This window comes from Rana temporaria, chromosome 4 (assembly GCF_905171775.1).
Source record: "Rana temporaria chromosome 4, aRanTem1.1, whole genome shotgun sequence".
In the NCBI taxonomy this organism is placed as follows: Eukaryota; Metazoa; Chordata; class Amphibia; order Anura; family Ranidae; genus Rana; species Rana temporaria.
Genome location: NC_053492.1, coordinates 86371747 through 86390124, shown reverse-complemented (window position 1 = coordinate 86390124; position 18378 = coordinate 86371747). Strand labels below are relative to the sequence as shown.

Genomic DNA, 18378 nt, shown 5'->3' with positions numbered 1-18378 from the left:
CATAGTCCTGTATGTAGAAAGGACCTAATGGTCGGGCCGCCACTGCTACATATCTTATCCATGTTGCTGCATTGTAAGTGGTCAAAAGTCATTGTAGCCCCCTTTCTAGCCACAGGGGCAGTTTTAGTATGATGTGCAAGAGGAATATACTTTGTCTATGTGGAATGGCTCTTTCTAATGGAGGTTCAATGAAACTCTAGACTTTCTGCAGAGGTTGCTCGGGGTTCCTAGAGAAATTTCATCGCCTTGAATATGTAACCCATGACTCTTCTTTGGGAAGATCTTTCCAGTGGCCACAAATGTAAGGGGCCATTACACTAATGTACCATGGACAGGGGTTCACTGAGGCTGGAAAGTTATATCAAGGGTTCCTCCATGTTGAGGAAGGCTAATGTGGATTTTGGACCACGAGGGTCTGGGGTATAACTCTGGCCCCACTTTTTTTTTTTTTTTCTCAATGATCTTACACAACCAGACTGTGTGCCTCAAGTCTCCCACCAACAGCTTCTCCTTAAAGCGGACCTTCAGTCATTTTTTTCAACTGTTTTACCTTTTGGATAGTAAAACATATCATTTTTTTTATTTTTTTCTGCCAGTAAATACCTTTTTTTTTTTTTTTTTTTTTATATATATATAATATATACACAGCCCTCTCCCCTTTTTAAGATACAGAGGCATCAGAAGAGAGTGTTGCAAAAATTAACTCAACCCCCCCCCCCCCCCCCCCCACATTCTGCTGAGCATCAATGTCTTTTTTTTCTTTGCTCTCGGTTTAGACGGGTGTAGGTCCTTGAACTTGCCCTGAAAGTCTTTGGGGGAGGGGGGCTTTTAGTCAGGTGATCTCTTTAGGGGGCCCCGCCTAGTACTTCAGCAGGTCCCCAAAAAATTAGCTTTGCCTGGTTTCACCTGGGTGGACCATGAGAACCCAGTCCTTGTCAGGAGTCTTGTGCCCTGAAAACTCAGGGACAGGGTCCTTTCCTCAGAGGAGGACCATGTGGTAGACCTTAAAGCGGGAGTTCACCCGAAATATATATTTTTTTTTTTAACATTGGATTAATGCTCATTTTGTCTAGGGGAATCGGGTAGTTTTTTTAAAAACGAAGCAGTACTTACCGTTTTAGAGAGCGATCTCCGCCGCTTCCGGGTATGGTCTTCGGGACTGGGCGTTCCTATTTGATTGACAGTCTTCCGACAGGCTTCCGACGGTCGCATACATCGCGTCACGAGTAGCCGAAAGAAGCCGAACGTCGGTGCGGCTCTATACGGCGCCTGCACACCGACTTTCGGCTACTTTCGGAAAATCGTGACGCGATGGATGCGCCCGTTGGAAGCCTGTCAATCAAATAGGAACGCCCAGTCCCGCAGCCCATACCCGGAAGCGGCGGAGAAGATCGCTCTCTAAAGCGGTAAGTACTGCTTCGTTTTTAAAAAAACTACCCGATTCCCCTTGACAAAATGAGCATGAATCCAATGTTAAAAATTAACATTTCCGGGTGAACCTCCACTTTAAGCACTTTTTTGCACCTGGTGATATTTGTGTGTACGAAGAGCAAAACATGGAATGTGGCTGCCCTGCAACCACATGCAATTTTTAGGGAATAAAGCAGGTGGCAGGGAGGCACCACCTCATTACCTGTCAAATGTCCCCTGAAAAGTAATCCACTGCAGTTGGCTTCTCAAGAGGCATCACCAGTGTAAAATGAACCTTCCTCCCTTCATTTTTTTTTTCAACAGTATACTCTATATAATCTGTGAGCTGTCACTGGCATCTTTGGGGTTAAGTTTCCATTGCTCTTGTTAAATGTGCCCGTTCTCAGGGTTAAAGCAGATGATCCCGTGCCACACAAGAATGTTTAATCAGCACCAGTGCAGCAATTGTTAACCAGCTCTTCCTCTGTCACCAGCTTAGGAAGGGTGATTGAGGTCAGTCAGTCTTGCAGAGTTTTAAATTGGACTGCTGTGCAAAGAATTTGCCGGGTTCTCTTTCGCTGCGCCTTATTGTATAGTGGAGATGGTGGGGTTCCCTTCTGAAACGTGTGCGATGCGATTCCATGAATTGCTAGCTGTCCTTGCCTCGCTGGTTAGGTTTTATATAGCAAGCTGCAAATCCATTTTCATTGACTGCAGCCAAGCAAGAGGGAATTCCTGTCAGTGTGTATTTTAATATATTGGATACAAAAAGGTTTCCTGTTAGAATGTAATATTTATTGTACTAGGTAAAGGAAGTTTGTATAGAAATGCTGGCCTTGTCCTCTGGGGAGCATCTAACTACAGGGTGACCTGTGCACCTCAATAGCAGTAGTGCTGGTCATTGAGCCTGACAACCAGTCTGGCATCTTCCTTCATAATGGATATAGCAGGCTTCCGTCGTTTATTCAGGTTGTAGTAAGACCTATGTTTGGCCTCTTTCAATCTTTAAATCCCAGTTCACACCCGTATGACTTGACGTGCATTGCTCCATGTGTGAGAAGAGGATTTTTCTTCTTTCTGCACTGTGCTGCCATGCTACGTTGAAAATAATACAGGTGGGTGTTTGGTGAATAAACGCATGTTTTTGGCTCCCTAGGCTTCAATAGCAGTGCATGAAAAGTGTACATTGCAAAAATTCCCTAAAACGATTGAATGAAAACGCACAGGTGTGATACCAAACCTGCTAGTTTCGGTCCACACTAGGACTGCACGATTCTGGCCAAAATGAGAATCGCGATTCTTTTGCTTAGAATCAAGATCCCGATTCTCTCACAATTTTCAAAAACTTTTTTATTTGACTGTGGTAATATTCATAATATATATTATAAGGGCCAGTGGTTGGCGGTATTTTAAGTCCACTCCTCACATGCCCCCCTTTAATAGCCTGATACTCCAGTTTTCTCCAACTCCAAGAGCATGCTGGCAGGTTAGCTCCTGTCTACATTGGACATAATATGTGTATGTGAGTTTGGGACTTAGAGTGTAAGCTCCATGAGTTCAGGGACTGATGAGAAATGTACAGTATGCAAATTGTTGGTGCTGTATAAATATTATTAATAACTAGCAATTGGGGCACATGGAAATGCCAATTGAAGGCACAATCTCTGTGCCACCCCTCAACATACAGAACACAACCCAGTACCCACTATGCCTTTCCTCCCTATTCAGAGCACAGCCCAGTACCATCTCTATGCCACCCCCTATATACAGTGCCCAGCAACATCTGTGCCATCCCTGATATACAGGGCACAGCCCGGCACCATCTATGCCCCCCCCCCCCCCCCCCCATATACAGAGCACAGCCCAGCACCATCTCTATGCCATCCATGCATCCATATACACAGCCCAGCACAATCCCTTCATATATAGAGCACAGCCCAGCACCATCTCTATGCCACCCCCCATATACAGAGCACAGCTCAAAACCATCGTTGTGCCATCTTTCCATATACAGAACACAGCTTGGCATCTTCTCCATATACAGGGTCACCTGGCTGGGGGTCACAAGACCTCCCGGGTGACATTGCAGGGGATGCGGACACACAAAGACAGAACACGGTTCTCTCACCATCCAGAGTGGCTCTCCGGGGACACAGGTGGCGCCTTCAGCACCTCGGACAGCAGCGGCGGCCTTTTCCCACCGGCCGAGAAGCGTGCTGGTACCGCCCACACCCAGGCATCACACTGCATCTCTCACAACTGACGTTCGTTCCGGTTGCTGATGTCAGTTCCTTTATCTGCCATTTGCGTTCCACGCTGGTTACGTGGAACCGGCGGCGACATATAAAAATTGCGGGTCATCCCGCGGGGAGATCGCGGACGGGGAGAATCGAGATCGCGATTCTCTCCGCGATTAATCGTGCAGCTCTAGTCCACACACACAAATTAAGACCTCAGGTCTGCTCTTGCCAATGGAATATTCTGAGTAGAAGTAACATTTTGACAATTTGCCTTTTTGAGGGTAAAAATATTGCTTCTGAAGAAAATCTAATTTTTTTTTTATTTTGTTACTAATTTTGCTATTGCAGCCTTAAAGTGATGTGAATTCCATAGCTTAAACACAGTGGTCTCCAAACTGCAGTTGGATGTGGCCCTTTGCTTTCTTTTTTATCTGGCCCTTAGGTCACCGTTCCTTCCAATGATGCCATTTTCTACTTCCATAGGCTAGTCTGGCCCCCCTAAAGTATGAAGGAGAGTAATATGGCTTTGTTTAGAAAGTTTGGAGACCTCTGCACTAGTAGGTTTTCAAAGAAACATTGTACAAAAATTCTTTGTACGTTCGACGAATGGACAAACATTGTTCGAAAGTACTTCAAAAGTTTGTTTGCTTTTTAACATTTGATTTTAAAATGAATGTCCTAAATGAAGATTAAAGTGGTTCTAAAGGCAGAAGTGTTTTTTTAATCTTAATGCATTCTATGCATTAAGATTAAAAATCTGTGTGCAGCAGCCCCGCTTCAGCCCCCCCCAATACTTGCCTGAGCCCCATTTCGACCTAGCGATGTTGCAAAGAGGCTTGGTTGTCTCTCCTTCCTGATTGGCTGAGCCACACAGTGGGCACCTTTTTGGCTCCCGCTGCTGTCAAAGTCAGTGAGCCAATGAGGGGAGAGAGGGGGGGTAGGGCCGAATGGCAGCTCCGCATCTGGACACACAGAGCAGTGGCTCTGGTTGCTAGGATGCTGGCAGCTGGCCTGGCCGCATGCGGCCTAGCAACCAATGTTGCTAAGCTGCAGAAAACTGGGCCGCAGCATCATTGGTTAGCAGGGATTGTACCAGCTTTTGAATGTTTCCAGGGTAGAGGATGGAGTGCAGTTTTGGCCGCATCAGTTGGCATTGCTCTTGGGAATGTCTATGCGAATACGTGGGCATTGAGTCACGTTCAGCATTTTCCTTGAGGCACAATGAGTGGCAGTTGCACTGTCAGTACCAGCATGTTTGTATTACTGATGGGTTGACGCTGGCACTTTGAGTACCTGGGCAGGTGTGTATCGAAACACTGTGCACTAGGTGAAGGCTAAGTGGGTATCGGAGGAAGCCCCCCTTGTTGGATGCTGTGAGTATGGGCCCATAATTCTAGGAAAAGATGTAAGTACAAGCTGATTTGTTCAGCCTCCCCTTCCATATGGCTGCTTGCCATGCTTCTAGTGTATGCATAGGATGAACAAGCGCCCGTAATGTGCCATTCAATTTGGGTTCAGTTATTTAGCATGCATTCACAATGAACTTGGCGTTCTAAAAATACCGTACTGATGAAAGCAGTTCTGTGAAATTATTACAGAGTAATTAGCAGCCATAGCCACTTCCTCATCAGACTTTTATTGAAGTCTCTCTACTTAACCTTTGCCCTTTTAGCGGCTAGCTTGTAGAAAGTGGTGCTCACGTGTGGCGTTAATGTTTCACTTTGTACTGTGTGTAGACTGTCACATACATCGGCCAGCTCCGGTGACGCAGGAGAGCAGTGTAGCTATAATAGGACCTGAGCGCCTGATAACATATTATTAGTGTAGAATTGTTGCAGTATATATGTTACGCATTAAGAGACCGCACAGGTTTATTCTCTCTTGATCTGCCATTGTATATGCGGTTTATTAGATAATCTCTTCACGAAAGACAATACAACTGTAATCCACCAGCTTTACAGAAAACAAATCTTTGCATCTATATATATAAAACTCAACGTGTGTGTGTGTGTGTGTATGTATGTATGTATGTATGTATGTTCCAGCATCACGTCCAAACGGCTAAAGATATTTACATGAAACTTGGCACACATGTTACTTATATCTCAGCAACAAACATAGGATAGGTGGTTTAACCCTTACCCACCCCCATTTGCCATGGTCGGGGTTTTCCTTTAAAGTCCCATTCAACTCTAAGGGAAATACATGTTCCTTCATAACTTCCAAACGGCTGTAGATATTTCGATAACACTTGGTCACATGTTACTTATATGTCCACTTAAACTATAGGATAGTTAATTTATCCCTTAACTACCCCCATTGGTGAGGGTCGGGGTTTTTGTTTAAAGTCCCATGCAAATCAATGGGAAATGTATGTTCCCACATAACTTCTGTACGCCTGGAGATATTTCAATAATACCTGGTACACATATTACTTATATGCCAAATAAAAATATATGACAGTTAAATTAACCCTTACCTACACCCTTATATAAAAGATGGGTATATTTTATATTACTATGATTTTCCTCCCCCAAAGGTTAAGATAGGAAGACCGGGCAACGCCGGGTATTCAGCTAGTATGGATATATAGTACCCAGTCACCTAATACAGAAGTGTGGTCTGTGTTTGAGAAAAGCTGATTCTGCTTTCTGCGGTAGAACTCGCTGCACATGTAAAGACAAGGCAGGACACAAATCTACTTGCAGAGCAGTGAAAACACATGTTAAGTGTTGGTATTGCAAATTTTAAATAAAATAAAAAAACAGCAGCCTGCAGGGGTGTCAAACCCAATTTCATCGTGGGCCGCATCAGAATTATGATTGTTCTTAAAGGGACCGGTTGTATCTGTAAGATTAGTTGTCTCGTGCATTCCCCCCCTCTTACATAAGATGTCAAGATCCACCCCACCATCAGAAGTTGAGTCCCCCACGCTCCCTTACATCACAATGCACCCCCCTTTCCTTATGCTGCTGCTGGGAAGAAGCTGGATGCATTGCTTGAAAGCAAAAAGTAGGGGTCTAGAGGAGGACCAGAGGAGGGCTGGGGCCACATGAAATGGCCTGGAGGGCCGGATTCGGCCCGCGGGCCTTGTGTTTGACACCTGTGCTGTAGAGAAATATGTACTTGCTTACTGTTAGGTGGCAGCTCCAATTTGTTCTTTGGCAGAGCTTATGCCACTGCAGGTATCCTCCAGGTCACTTTTGGGGATGTCGAGTGTTCCATCTCCCCCTACTTGCTGTAGTTCCAGCCACCAGTCATTACAGGACACTAGCAGTGACCGTAGCATGGCACTGCAACTAAGTGAAGATTGAAGTCGCCACTTTCCGGAGTAGGCATTATCCATCCTGTACAGGCTTTCTGCATTAATATGCCTTAAAATGTGATCTGATCCTCTAAGTCACAGAAATAGACAAACACAATGTGCTCATTAACCATGTCGGCTCTGGAATGTTTTACCCCCTTTATGACCAGGCCATTTGCGTCATCATGCAACACTGGAAAACTTTGGCGTACAGTAATGCAACACTATAACCTATATAAAAATAAATAAATGCCAGTGACACTAATACAGTGATCAGTGCTAATAAATTACACTGTTACTGTATTAATGACATTGGCTGGGAAGGGGTTACCATCTAGGGCGATCAAAGGGTTAAATGTGTGCCTAACAACAATGTTTAATGTGTGTACTGTGTGCTACTTTTACTAAGCAACACGCCAGTTTTTACTCCCTGGCAGGGAGATGTAAAAGCGGATTGCTGCTGTCGGTAGAGATCACTGTGTTTACCTACACAGGGCACTCTTCTGTCATTTGCTCGGGCCGCGAGCCGCTGATCGACTTGTACTGTGTTGAATGGCAACACTGCTCGGGCAGCAGGCACACACTGGTGTACAACCTATCTGTAAATACAGAATCGCGTACAAAACGTACAGGTACTTTGATTCGGTGCAGCAAGAGTGCTGTGGGTAGTCGTAAAGGGGTTAAAGTGATATTAAAGGCTTGTTTTTACCTAAAAATAGCAAGCATGTCATACTTGCCTGCTCTGTGCAGTGGTTTTTCACAGAGCAGCCTGGATCCTTCTCTTCTCGGGTCCCTTGCCGGCTCTCCTGGGCCCCTCCCTCCTGCCAGTGCCCTCACCATAAGCAGCCTGCTAAGGGGGCACCCGAGCCGCAGCTCCGTGTGTCCATACAGACATGGAGCTGTGGCCCAGCCCTGCCCCCTCTCTCTCTCTCTCTCTCTCTCTCTCTCTCTCTCTCTCTCTCCTCATTGGCTCACTCGCTATTGATTGACAGCAGCTGGAGCCAATGGCGCTGTCTCAGCCAATCAGTAGGGAGAGTCCCGGACAGCCGAGTCTCTCGTGCAACATCGCTGAATCAAGATGGGCTTGGGTAAGTATTAGGGGGGGGGGGGCTGCTGCACACAGAAGGTGTTTTTATCTTCATGCATAGAATGCATGAATATTAAAAAAAAAAACTTCTGCCTTTACAACCCCTTTAGGCTGGGTTCACACTACTACACTACTTTCATCCTACTTTTCTCTGTGTTCAATGTTTCCCTATGAGAGCGTCTTGTAGCGTCCTACACAAGTCGGTCTGACTTTGAAAATGCTCCCTGTACTACTTTTGGTCCTACATTGATCCTACTTCAGGCCCATTGAATATCATTGAAGTCGGACCAAAGTAGTATCCTGTTCATGAAAGTAGGATGGATGTAGGACCAATGTAGGATAAATTTAGGACCAATGTAGCAGAGCAAAGTAGGATGAAAGTAGTGTAGTAGTGTGAACCCAGCCTAAAGCTTATAAGACACAAACAATTCTAACTTCTTATGTCTTTATTGAACACTCTTTAAACATTCACAGCACTGGAGGAAATTGTGAACTTATACTAATTACTTCAATGAAAGCTAATTGTAATCAGTAGTTTGCACACCTGGAGTCCTATTAATGAAATAAATTTAAAGATGTGGTTTAGGCCGGGTTCACACTGGTCCGACATTGGGAGCTCATGTCGCATGACGTGTGAAAATCAATGTTTCCCTGTCGGTCCGACTTTGAAAATGCTCCCTGTACTACTTTGGTCTGACTTTGATCCTACTTCAGCCCATTGAATATCATTGAAGTCGGTCCAAAGTAGGATCCTTGTCCTTACCATCCGACTTTTGACATCCGACATTATTACAGCAGCAGTAAAAGGAATTTTATATCACACTGGGATTGTTTTGGTCAAAGGACAAGTCCGACTGTTGCAAAGTTGGATCAAAGTAGTATCCTTTTCTTGAAAGTCGATGGATGTAGGATCAATGCAGGACTGATGTCGCAGAGCAAAGTAGGCTGAAAGTTGTATCACTGTCGTGTTGTATCAGTGTGAACCCAACCTTGGAGCTACTTTGGTAAGAGACACTCTGACATTTTAATATTGCTATTCAAGAAGCATGAGCATGGTCAGGCTAGGCAGCGTGCAGGGTCACCGCCAGTATTCAGAAAAGTCTGTCTCCTTCAGACATGATCTCTGATATTTATATGGTTGTAAAGGCAGAAGTTTTTTTTTTTTATCTTAATGTATTCTATGCATTAAGATAAAATGCCTTCTGTGTGCAGCAACCTCCCTCACCCCCCCCCAATACTTACCCGAACCCCATCTAGATCCAGCGATATTGTAGGAGTGTCTCAGCTGCCCGGGACTTCCCTCCTCATTGGCTGAGACAGCAGCGCAGTGCCATTGACTCCCACTGCTGTCAATTTAAGTAGAGCTGTACGATTTGGGCTAATATGAGAATCACAATTTTTTTGCTTGGAAGATAGTTCACAATTCTCTCACGATCTTGCGGCGTAAATTCATCTTTCACATTAAAACAAAAAAAATTTGGCTAACTTTTGTTTTTTGTTATATTCATTGAAGTGTATTTTTTCCCCAAAAAATTTGCATTTGAAAGATGGCTGGGCAAATAGAGTCTGACATAAAATTCTGAATCCATTTTATTCATTAGGGTCTCTGCACGTGTGTGTGTGTGTGTATTTATTTTATTTTCTTGACTATGAAAATTGTAGATTCACACTGAAGACATCAAAACTATGAATGAACACATGTGGAATTATACATAACAAAAAAGTGTGAAACTGAAAATATATTTCATATTCTAGGTTCTTCCAAGTAGCCACCTTTTGAAGCAAACACATCTCTAGAACTGGTAAGAGGAGACTGTGTGAATCAGGCCTTCATGGTAGAATATCTGCTAGGAAACCACTGCTAAAGAAAGGTAACAAGCAGAAGAGACTTGTTTGGGATAAAGAACACAAGGAATGGACATTAGACCAGTGGAAATCTGTGCTTTGGTCTGATGAGTCCAAACTTGAGATCTTTGGTTCCAACCCCCGTGTCTTTGTGCGACGCAGAAAAGGTGAACGGATGGACTCTACATGCCTGGTTCCCACCGTGAAGCATGGAGGAGGAGGAGGTGTGATGGTGTGGGGGTGCTTTGCTGGTGACACTGTTGGGGATTTAATCAAAATTGAAGGCATACTGAACCAGCATGGCTACCACAGCATCTTGCAGCGGCATGCTATTCCATCCGGTTTGCGTTTAGTTGGACCATCATTTATTTTTTCAACAGGACAATGACCCCAAACACACCTCCAGGCTGTGTAAGGGCTATTTGACCAAGAAGGAGAGTGATGGGGTGCTGCGCCAGGTGACTACCTCTTGAAGCTCATCAAGAGTGTGCCAAGCAGTAATCAAAGCAAAAGGTGGCTACTTTGAAGAACCTAAAATATAAAATATATTTTAAGTTGCTTCATACTTTTTTGTTATGTATAATTCCACATGTGTTAATTCATAGTAATAAATAAAGAAAACTCTTTGAATGGGAAGGTGTGTCCAAACTTTTGGTCTGTACTGTGTGTGTGTGTGTATGTATGTATGTATGTATGTATGCACATGCTTTCTAACATTTGATTGTGTGTGTTTGGGGGTTCCAAGTAACTTTCTAGCAAAAAATATTGATTTTTTTTAACTTCAACAAGTTTTAGAAAAAGATTTGGACCTTGTAGCTGCTGACTTTTATTTTTTTCCCGATTTGACCTCCGCTTTAAACGCTGTAGCTGCTGACTTTTAACCACTTCCATACAGGGCATTTTAACCCCCTTCCTGCCCTGACCAATTTTCAGCTTTCTGCACTGTCGCACTTTGACAATTGCGCGGTCGTGCGACGTGGCTCCCAAACAAAATTGACGCCCTTTTTTCCCCACACATAGAGCTTTCTTTTGGTTGTATTTGATAACCTCTGCATTTTTTATTTTTTGCGCTATAAACAAAAGAAGAGCGACAATTTTGAAAAAAAATATATTTTTTTACTTTTTTGATTTAATAAATACCATTTTTTTTTCCTTCAGTTTAGGCCGATACGCATTCTTCTACATATTTTTTGCAGTAAGCGTATTTGATCGGTTTGCGCAAAAGTTCTAGCATCTACAAAATAGGGAATAGAATTATGGCTTTTTTTTTTTTTTTTTTTTTTTACTAGTAATGGCAGCGATCTGATTCCCTAAAGTGTGTTCTAACTGTAGGGGGACTCATAAGTGTAGGAGATCGATGTGTGTTCCTCTGTACTGGGAACACACCAGTCTCCTCACCACTGACAGCACATGGGTCTGTGTGTTTAGAACCATGGTCCTGCCATGATTGTGGGCAATCACGGGTGCCCTGCAGACATCGCGGCCGCCTGGCATGCGCACCGGGTCCCGCGCAATGCGGGGAATAGAATTCTGATAGGGGGACTGTGGTATAAAGAGGGGGACTCTTGTATAGGCAGCTTCTGATGTAATGTTAAGTTGGTTCTAGGAGTTAAAAGTTTTATTTTTTTTACCTTAATGCATTCCATGCATTATGATAAAAAAAACTGTGTGCCACCATAGCAACTGGCTTGCTATGGAGCTTTTGGAGAAGAAAAGGAGCTGATGATGGTGGGGGGGGGAAACTCCAGAAGAGGTGGGGGGGTTGGGGGGGCTGCGGTTGTGCAATAAGCTTCCATAGTAGATAAAGCTGGCCATAGATGGATAGAATTTCAAATGAAAAATGTGTACGAATTCTCAACTTTTTTTTTTTTTTTTTTTTGCTTTCTAACATTTGATTATGGAATGAACTTTACGAAACGAAAACCTCAGAGAGAAAAATAAAAAAAACATTCCATTCTGCACCTTTGAATTTTCCCAATACAAAACAAACTACACAAAAACGTCCATTTGACCCACTAATGATTAGAAAAATTTAACTTTCTTAACCCTTTTTAAGAAAGTTAAATTTCTCTAATCATTAGTGGGTCAAATGGACGTTTTTGTGTAGTTTGTTTTGTGATTGGAATATTCAAAGGTGCAGAATGGAATTTTTTTTTTTTCTCTCTCTCTAACTGAGGTTTTTGTTTCGTAAAGTTCATTCCATAATCAAATGTTAGAAAGCAAAAAAAAAAAAACTTTTGAAGAATGTTCTGAGAATTCGTACACATTTTTCATTTGAAATTCTATCCATCTATGGCCAGCTTTTGTAGGAACAAAATAAATAAATAAAATAGGAGCATTTTACCATCTCTTTAATTTTTATCAGGGTGCCTTGTCCTAGAAACAGATTTACCATTATTAAGCAGCACTTACCCTTTTTTTTTCTTGTTTTTATTTTAGACTGGGGTGTCTTGCATACTTAAAAGGTCCCACAACTGAGAAAGAAACACGGCTCCAGATCCCTATTGCAAGCTTCCAAGAAGACAAGCTGCTGCTGTATCAGAGGTATTCATCCTGGAGCTGTTGTTCTATTTGCATACACATAATGCACACTGTGCGCTGAACAAGATCTTCAACCTTGCCACCATTCATGGTCCCATTTGCAGTGTATCTATTGCATACATTAGGAGATTTAAAATATGACATACAAATAATAGACTCCTCCTCTGTTTTAAACGGTTATTGCTTCCATCCACCTCGTTCACAAGCCTCAGTTAGTGTGGAATAAAGTTGAAGTGTGTTGATGATGTACATGACATTACAAAGAACTGGTATGTATGTGCTTCTCTCCAAGCTGGAGATGTCGGAATTCCAGAACTTGTTATTCCTCTAAAGCTGGAGGTGGACAAGTAGCTACAAGTTCTGCAGTTGTATGACCTAGATGAGCATGATGCAGAACAACCTAACTAATAGTCTAATAGTAATTGTAGTAAGATAAACATCTCCATGGAAAGAATTTCCCAGTCGGTCTGAATATTCAGAGGAGTTGTAGACATTGTTGTAAATAGGAGGGAGCTTGGTGCTGCAACAGAACTGACCAGCAGCAGCATAAGCAGCTCCTCGCTTCAGGTGGCTGAACTTGCTGTCCCTGATTTTGAAGTGGTTCTAAAGTCACAGGCACGTAAAAGTATGGGGATGTTTTTTATTTTATAATCGTACTTGCCTATGTGGATGCAGCGTTGGTCAGAATCGCTGATTGCTCATTTCTTAGTGCTCCCGAGAGAGAGCTGGTGACTGTCAGTCAGCGGCTCTCTGTTCTCAGCCCCCCCCAGCTCACTCACTGCAGCACTGGTCTGTGGAAGGGGTGGGAGCAGCCGGCTCAGGCTCTCTCTGTTCAGGCATGTGGGTGGATTCCGACTCCATTGTTGCAATCTTGGCCAAGCCCAGATCAGCTCTGTGATGTCAGCAGACAGCTGACTTCAGTCTGCTGAAAATTGGGTCCCAGGAGTGCAGAACAGACTGCACTCCCGTGATCCACAGAAGTACAGCCAAATGAGCTTAGGCTGTACTTCTCCTCCTTTTAATTATATTAAAGCGGCGTTCCACCCAAAAGTAGAACTTTTGCTTATGTTCCCAGCCCCCACCCCCTCCGGTGCCACACGTGGCACCTTTCAGGGGGGGAGGGGAGAACAAGTACCTGTTTTTTGACAGGTACTCTTCCCCTTCTCTTCAGCTTCCCTCCTCCGCCACCAGGCGCTGGAACCCTGGACAGGTAAGTGTCGTAATATTAAGTCAGCAGCTACAGTAATACAGTTTTGTTAATACAAAAATATATTTAAAAAAAAAAGTATAATCGAAACATATTGAATCAACATGTAATATGACCGTTCGTGCAATGTGATGTATATGATTCAACATTTTTTATATTTTTTTTAAATCAAGAAAAAGGTTTATTGAAGCAAAAATAGTCAAACATTACTTTAGGATACATACACATACAGTATTATTACATTCAGGATAGTCATGTGCCGATTTAAGGGAAAGATAGGTAATCTTCGTGCAATTATGATTACTTGAGCTATATCAAACATGGGAGGAGCTTACACCCCCCTTAACAGCAGCCAAGATAAGCCAAATTCTACCTCTACTTCGGATATAATATTATTCAATTTGCATCCAGGCCGGCTATCCTGTAATACCCTATGCTCTGATTACAATAATTATTCAACCTACCCAACCATAGCACAAGGAATTACATTTACATTTGTAACAAGCACATTGATTCATAAACCACCTCCTGATTCTGATTCACTCGCCCCACACTCTGCTCCAAAAATCAAAAACTATTTGAACGGTATTCATCCCACATTTTGCCAGCCCATCTCCACTCATCTCCTGCCTCTTTACCCCTGTAATAGCCTTTCCATGATCAATTGCGTTGGTCCCAGGCCTGGTATATCCAACCAGGGTTGCCATAGTGAGTAGAATTTCTTAAGAGCATTTCTATGTTGGTACGTGACTTTTTCCCTTATCAGTAGGTTATTTACCAGCTTTACCCATTGACTCTCTGAAGGCACTCGGGGAGTGATCCAATATCTGGCGATGGCCTTGCGCGCAACATACAATAGTCTAAGTACAGCTGTATGACCACTGGGGGACAGCGAGGGTATCTCGACGCCACCCAGTAAACACACCACCGGATCATGAGGCAACGGAAAGCCATACGCCTGGGATATAGTATCAATAACATAGTTCCAGTATCGTAAAAGTTTTGGACACTTCCACATCATGTGCAGTAGGTCTCCCTCCTGCACATTACATTTTGGGCATATTGGGGAGTCCCGTATGCCCCATTTATGTAGACGAGTGGGTGTTCTATATACTCTATGTAGGAGAAATAGATGAGAAAGTCTGTGTTGCGCCGATACTGAAACCAGTGGGGCAGAGGCCAAACACAGCTCCCATGTATCCCCGTCAATGGGACCTAGGTCCGATACCCACCCCTTCCTACATGGTAGTGCTGATGCATCATGTGTTACATTAAGCAGTCTGGAGTATACTAGAGAAATCATGCCTTTTTTGTCTTTATTGAAAAGCACATCATTATGAAGGGGGTGCCTCACTAACGAAATTGGGGATAGCCTGATTTCTCTCTGAGCTGCATGTCTTAGTTGTAAGTATTTATAAAACTGGGTTCTGTCCAGGCCATACTCTTCCTGCAGGTTAACAAAAGATTTGAGGGTTGGGCCACTAAACAATTGTGTGATATAGTGTATACCTGCATTTGCCCAGGGCCTGAAGCCTTCTAGTTTAAAGAGTTTCCTGTAATAGGAGTTTTTCCAAATGGGAGTAAAGGGGCATACCCCCCTGACATTGAGACTGGAACGGACATATTTCCACAGCGTATTCAATAGCACCACTGTAGGTATAGTCTGGTCCAAGTGTGTGAGCCCTGCTTCCAAGTGAGACGCCGCCGGAAGCTTTGACCCCGACGGGAGTAGTATGGCTCGTATTGGGTCTCTGAGGTCTACCTCCCCCAGTCTCCTAGATGCTGGATTTGTGATGCTATGAAGTAGTAGCGGGCATGAGGGACAGCCAAACCACCTTGGTCCTTGGCTAGTTGTAGTGTGGTAAGTTTTATACGTGCCACCTTGCCACCCCAAATTAAATCTCTGAACTGGGCATCTATCTGCGCAAACCACCTGTGAGGAATCCAAATCGGGGTATTATGAAAGACATACAGAAGCTGAGGGGCCCACACCATTTTAATAAGGTTCGCTCTGCCTGTAACCGATAGCGGAAGTTTTTTCCAGGACACACATTTCTGTCTGAATTTTTGCAACAATGGTGCCAGATTCAAAGAGAGATATTGGGAAGGGTCAGGCGTAACCAGAATTCCCAAGTACTTAAACTCATTTACTACCACTATGTCCCTGGCACAGTCAGGCAGTCTGTCTGTTAGGGGGTCTAGGGGCATAAGCACTGATTTGTTCGAGTTAATGCTGAAGCCTGATAGTTCGCCGAAGTCTGCGATCAAGGTCATCGCATTCCTCAGCGACTTCTGGGTGTCTCCCAAGTACAACAGTGTATCATCTGCAAATAGAGAGATGACATCCCGCCCTGCACCCCTGATGAAGCCTGTAATGTCGGGTGAAGCTCTCATATGTATTGCCAAGGGCTCTAGGGCTAGGGCAAATAGCAGGGGTGACAAGGGGCACCCCTGCCGCGTACCCCGGAAGAGCCTGAAAGAGTCAGAGACCTCCCCATTAATTCTCATTCTTGCAGTCGGGGAGCTATACAGTAGTTGCACCCATTTAAGGAAGGATGGTCCAACCCCAAATCTACGCAGAGTCTCCCAAAGATACGGCCATTCAACACTATCAAATGCCTTAGCCGCATCTAGAGAGAATATAGCTCTGTTGCCTGGGTTGTCCACCGGCACCTGTATGTTTAGGAATAGCCTACGCAGATTTTGTGCTGTGGACCTCGTAGGGATGAAACCCGACTGATCCCTATGTATTACTTGATGAATACATTTGGAGAGTCTGGTGGCCAGAACTCTGGCCAGCAATTTAATGTCAAATGTCAAGAGAGATCGGTCTATAGGAGTCTGGTGAGAGAGGATCCTTACCAGGCTTCAACAGAACCACAACCAGGGCCTCATTCATAGATGGGGGTAGTACTCCAGTTTCGAAAGCTGTATTATAAACTTTTAATAAAACGGGGATGAGTTGCTCAGAGTATCTGCAATAAACCTCAGAGGGAAGACCGTCAGCTCCTGGCGCTCGCCCATTATGTGCCTGCGCCAGTGCCTCCAGAAGTTCCTCACTAGTAAGGGGAGCATTAAGCATGGCCACGTCCGACCCAGGAAGTTCTGGTAGCTGATATTTATCCAAAAAAGAGTGCAACTGTTCGCTAGTGGGACTGACCTTAGATGAGTATACGTTTTGGAAAAATTCTTGAAAGCAATTTATAATGGAACGTGTGGAGTGGCATAGTGTCCCCCCTGCGTCCGCCACCACTGCGATATGAGAAGGGGGCTGCTGTGATCTAGCCAGGATCGCCAGCATATGACCTGTATTTTCTCCCTCCTCAAAGTGTCTCTGTTGTAAAAAAGAACCTTTTGTTTTCTGCAAGTTGAAACGAAAGGTCTTTAAGCATGGTATGGGAGGCCAACCACTTTCTTTTTATACTATCATTAGATGGGTCTGCCACATAGGCTGCCTCAGAACTGCGAGCTTCCTCTAACACACGTGTCTCCCATTCCTTAGTGTCCGATTTGACTTGGTTAATAGTTCTGATAAATTGGCCTCTCATAAAGGCTTTAGCCGCATCCCACACCACCTGGATTTCCGCCGTACCTAAGTTATCCCCAAAGAATTCCCTAAGTAGCGTCGGGATTGGGTCTGGTTCTGGAATGAGAGACAACCAAAATGGGTTGAGTTTCCACAATGTTTTACCTCTCCTTTCACCCAGGCCCAGATCTACCGTAAACGGGGAATGATCGGAGGTGTGTCTCGGGTGATATACAGAGTTCCGTACCAATGGTAATAATAGACCATTACCGAAACCCATGTCTATCCTTGACAGTCCCCCCCCGGAAGCTGACCTGCAGGAATAAACTCTAGTATCAGGGTTATGCATTCTCCAGACATCAAACAGGCCCAGTTCCTCAATTAACCGGGCAAAAGGTGTGGGACCCTTCCTATCCTGCCCCCCCTGTCCCGTACCAGTCTTAAGTTTGTCCTTCTCGTGATCCATTAGGTTATTGAAGTCCCCTAGTGCTAGGACTGGAATACCAGGAAGACAGGACACAAATTCAGCCAGTATTTTCAATACGTTGGATGAGAACGGTGGGGGGATATACACTCCCGCTAACACACATTTAACCCCATAAAGGGAGCAATATAAAAAGATGTACCTTCCCTCGGGATCTATCTTAGCATTCATAAGTGTGTACTGGGTGCCACTACGGATCAGGACACTCACTCCCCTCAAGTAAACCGTGTGGGTAGAATGGTATTGGTGGCAAAATTGCCTAGTCGCCAGTTTTGGGGTAGAACCCGGGGGGAGATGAGTCTCCTGTAAACAAATCACCTCAGCGCCCAGTCTTTTAATAGTGCGCAGTACCTCAAGGCGCTTCACCGGGCTATTCAGGCCTCGGACATTCCACGACAGACACCTAGTTATATTAGACATGCTACCGGAATCTTAGTATCAGCAGGAGAATACAATCTTATCACGTATAAGTAAAAATTTTCTGGAACATCATTTTTAACCATCTTGGAGGTTAGAGGCATATCACAGGCAATAAGCATAACACCGTTCTGGGACCCCTGTCTACTACAGTAAGGGACCCCTGTTTCATAATCATGTGGGCTATAGGCTAGGGAGAGCATAGAAAAAAATAGTAAAAAAATCAAAAAAAACAACAAAAAAGTATATAGAACAGTTTCCTGAGAGCAGAGCGTGGTGGGATCATCGCTCTTTAGTACCATATGTAATGTAGCCAA

At 44.1% G+C, this 18378-nt stretch overlaps 1 protein-coding gene across 4 annotated transcripts in view; it reads left to right on the top strand.

Annotated features, from left to right (window-relative positions):
- Positions 1-18378, top strand: part of HPCAL1 (hippocalcin like 1) — a 292954-nt gene that overhangs the window by 6094 nt on the left and 268482 nt on the right. For 2 of the 4 annotated variants that reach the window (XM_040348606.1, XM_040348605.1), the window contains exon 2: positions 12326-12430. The exons of the other annotated variants lie outside the window; for them this stretch is intronic. The gene's annotated coding sequence lies outside the window, so the exon portion shown is untranslated. The remainder of the gene's footprint in view (positions 1-12325; positions 12431-18378) is intronic. 4 annotated transcript variants of the gene reach the window in all.